At 36.3% G+C, this 4,667-nt stretch overlaps 1 protein-coding gene across 1 annotated transcript in view; it reads right to left on the reverse strand.

The window, feature by feature from the left end:
• The window catches only part of LOC106463431 (laminin subunit alpha-2-like), a gene marked incomplete at its 3' end in the record, with an annotated part of 65,852 nt that overhangs the window by 58,563 nt on the left and 2,622 nt on the right, over positions 1–4,667 (reverse strand). The window lies entirely within an intron of this gene.

The following is a 4,667-nucleotide window of genomic DNA, read 5'->3' on the forward strand; positions in this document are numbered from 1 at the left end:
CCGCCCTTTCAGCGCCTATAACAATGTGACGGTCAATCCCACTATTCGTTGGTAAAAGAGTAGCCCAAGAGTCGGCGGTGGGTGGTGATGACTAGCTGCCTTCCCTCTAGTCTTACACTGCTAAATTAGGGACGGCTAGCGCAGATGGCCCTCATGTAGCTTTGCGCGAAATTCAAAACAAACAAATAAACGTACTTTTGTGAGGAAATGGAAAATATAATTTCGCTAAAAATTACAATGCCATGACTAGCCTTCTTTCGTAACTCCACACGTTAGGTAGTATTCTAAGTATCTGAATTAGATAATATGAAGTATCTGGAAAAAAAACGTTTGATTCTTCTGGAAACAATATCCGCCTGAAAGTTTTAGTACTACCAAAAATCATAAAATATAATTGACATCAGAATCAAGCACATGGTAGAAATTAGAAACGCGAATATTGTGGGGAAAACGATAAAAACACAGCCAGATTTATGAAAAAATTATCACATTAGTAATTAATCAATCAAAAAAATGTCGAATCAATAGTTGATTTCCATATTTACCAGGACTAGTTAGTTAAGTCACCAACTTAAAACTTTTTACCTGTATTTTTAGTGATTCGCAGCTCACTATTAGCAATAATAATTACATTTCCATGTGGAGGCACTACGAATTTTATAAAGTGCCGAGGAAGCTAGGAAGTTAAGTTATGCGATGTAGGTTAACCCAGTGTGACTTCAAACAAGTTATCTTCGTGTTGGTCAGATAAAATTCAACAAACCACGAATGTAAATGAAGAACGAAGCCAATTTAACTCTATACGTTTCATTCATAATACATTTAAACGTGTAAAACATTCTGAACTACTAAATAACTGTTTACCATTGCCAGAAAATTACACAGTTTTTAATTAGGTGTCTAAACCCTTTTCATAAAAGCTGAAAGGAAGAGATACAGTCTTCGTATTGTTGCGTCAGCGAGGTCACGTGACTAGTATCACGCCACCCGTTTTCTAGTAATATCCTGTTCCTTCAAGAATGCCCTAGCATTTACTAGATATGTGTTAGTCTTGTATATATATAAGACGGTCACAACGTGACTGGACAACAGTGCAATGAGTAATTGAATGTATGGGAATAAAATATTGTTGGCCACGTGACACGTGAGTGTTTGCTATAGAGCGACTGTTGAAATTAAGTGAATCGTAAAGTTATATTCAGAAAGAATAAACCAGTTTTATTTAAGAAAGGACTTGTGTCGCTAAAGTTTCGTTGGAACGAAGTTACGGAAAATTAACTAACTGGAGGCGTAACAGTATTGTTGACGTAAAACACATATTTAACGACAGTGAATTGAACCATTGGTTACAAACGCCTTCCAGGATTGGTTATATGATATTCTTCATCCAAGCAACACAAAATTTGGTAAACACCGAGTCAACTGCTCCTTACTGTATTTCACTTTACAAAGAGTAGTTTGTCGTCTCCATTTTTATCGTGATATTTACGCCATCACACGAGTCCTTCACATGCGTTCAAGTTGTTCGATGTTCCAAAGAATCCCACTGGTTGTAAAAAAAACTTAATATTAGTTTTTGTTTGTTTGAAGTTAAGCACAAAGCTACGCAATGGGCTATCTGTGCTCTGCCCACCACGGGTATCGAAACCCGGTTTCTAGCGTTGTAAGTCTGCAGACATACCGCTGTGCCACAACTATTTTACTTCATTATTCGGCTTATTGTATCTTTAAATATATACGGGTTTTTTTACACGGAAGTAAATACAATATATTATAACCAGGAAAAAAAAAGGTTCCGGAGCTCTACTCTACTCGTCTATTTTCTACAGCCTTTTCGAGTTGTTACTCTTATTCCACCCCATGATCATCCCAGTCGAACAATCGGTCTCACCACTAGATGGCAGTAATACATTTGATGAAATGAACTATAAATAAAACCATTCGATCTTATCAGAAAAAGCGATTTTTGTTAGTCTTATTTGTTTTTGTTGCTCATTTATTAAATAGTACGGGTTTGCCGTTCCAGCACGTTCCGCCAAAAAAAAAAAAAAAGTACTGATTGTAACTGAAAACTGGATGCGTCCTGCATACATGATTAGGTATTCATTCCACATCTCACGTTCTGTGAAGGTTGGTTAACAAGCTAGTATTACATATAAGTCGCCAGAAATCAACAGATTTAGAACACACAAAACAAGTCGCGTTCATTCAATACACGCTACACTCGTCAAGAAAGAGTGATGAAAGGATGACTAGGGGTGGAGGGGAGGGGAACTAGAAATAAATTCCCATGTCACATACGGGAAAATAATTAGCAAAACAATGTTTACAGTATGTGTGTTTTTGTTGGTTTGGTGCAAATGTACACAATGAGCTATCTGCGCTCTGGCCACCGCGGGGTATCGAACACCGGATTTTAGCATAATAAGTCCGTAAGCTGCTTACCACTGACTGACCCATTGAGGGACCTGTACACAATATTTTGAATCGATCGTTAGGGAATATTTACAATGGTAAAAAGGTGTGTTAATAACACGGTAACATAGCATTTCAATCATCAATCGGCTGTTCACATAACTCGAAATGTCCAAACCATCTTGGATTAAAAACGAAAATATATATACACACACACAGCAGCAGCAACGATCATAACATGAATCATCAATCTGAGGGTTGTAAATCAACACATAAAACCGTGACACACCCTTTTCATCTATTTTTACTATTAAATTTGCACCTTGTAGTGAGTAAAAACTTGCTCATATTTGACCAAAATTATACTCGGGTCAAGGGAATTTATCATTCATGTTCCCATGTAGGGAATCTTAATATACAGTCCTTGTATCAGCAGCAGACAGGAGTCTTCCTTGTAACCAGTTCCAAGGCTGCTCGGATTTTTCCTTCAAACAAAAGAGTAGAACGTCCCCTCCACGAACTACGAGCTGGCAGATGTTTGATGTAGATTTCGTGGAAAAACGATGACTGAGGGGTATTAGGTTAATAATGCTAAATAAAAACACGAGGCGATAATTACCCATCATGCTTCAGTCTAAGTTATTATTATATTTGATACAGGCGTGGAACTATCATTCCGAGAGATGAACAGGTATTTAGATGTAATAAGCGATAATTTAAGATGCTAATCATAGCTAGAAAATTCTAATATGAAGGTATACATAATATCATGTAACGCCTTTTAAATCCGAGATAACTACTAGATTACGCATAAAAATAAAAGTCGTGTATCTACCCCAAAATATTTCTCACAACAAGGTGTCTCAATCAGGGTTAGACGCCTAAGAAAATAGTGGGTGGACTGTATAAGGTTTCCCAACACGGAGATAAATAGCAAAATTAAACCCCTCCAAAACTACTGTTAAAGACAGATAACAATGCAAATAGGAGCATGAAAAATGGGGATTCCGGAAAACCAATGAGTGGTCGGCGTCCACTCCGTAGTACAGCACTGATTTCAGTTATTTTTTAGCCGCGTTTGCGCTAAAGCTCGCCATCTTTCGTTGAAAACTACGGTCAACCACAATTTAGAAGATGGATAACCGTAGAGATGATTTTAATAGCGTCGTAAACATTTTGCGGTTACAAATGTCATCAACTTTTCTGGTAATAAAATTAAAGTATAGTTACATTATGAAGTTTTGGGAATATTGTAGTTCACACAGACACAATCGTAGCTCAATTAGTGGTATTTTTATCTTAAAAACAGGACTAACAAAGATATTTAAAAATCAATAACACTGTTATAGCATTAAACAAATTTTACAACTATGTAACTCGATTACTTTTCAAATTCAAGCAACAAATTTCAAGGCATCTTAAGATTAGAATTTGAAGGTGAGTTTTGGAAGGGAATGTGTATGTGTGTGTGTTTGCCCCTGAAGACGAAAAGTCCACCTTTCGAAAGCGCTCTGGTTATAGGGTTTTTATTCATTTCTATCAAGACTTCTTGAACCTACGTCTTTTTCTAACATCTTGAATGTATGTATATATATAGTTCTAATACTTTCAGTTACATTAATTGTCAATGGGCGATTAAATCAGCACTCTAAAACAATAATAAACTTAATATAAAACAAATATTACAATAGAACTAAGATTAAACAATCATTTTCCATTATCAGTCCCAGTTGTGAACATTAAGTCATAATGTCTGTTATCATAGCGCCTAAATGCGTTGGAGATATTCCATCTATCAGACAAAATCTAGAAGCTGATGTCAAACTAGCCAGCAGCTGTTGAAAATCAGTTGAGGTTTAGAAGTTAAATGTTTACACCCACAACGTCTCAACTCCTATTGCCTTTCGCTGCGTGCAGCCAGTTGTGGGAAGGCAGTCACCTTTAACACTTAGATACAACCTTAAAGTAGAAATAAAACCACCCTAAAAATTCAGAATTTTGTCTGATAGATGGAATATCCCCAACGTATTTAGGCGCTATGACCGTAGACATTATGACTTAATATTGACAACTAGGACTGATAATGGAAAATGATTGTTTAATTTTAGTTCTGTTGTAATATTTGTTATATATACAGAAAAACCATGTAAATACTAATAATGGCTGGAGACGGCTTGAATGGGTAATGAAGAAAAACTTTAATATAACAGCAAATGTACAACGTTTCGTGGTACCTGATGATGACAAAACCT

This window comes from Limulus polyphemus, unplaced genomic scaffold (assembly GCF_000517525.1).
Source record: "Limulus polyphemus unplaced genomic scaffold, Limulus_polyphemus-2.1.2 Scaffold1407, whole genome shotgun sequence".
NCBI classification, from domain to species: domain Eukaryota; kingdom Metazoa; phylum Arthropoda; class Merostomata; order Xiphosura; family Limulidae; genus Limulus; species Limulus polyphemus.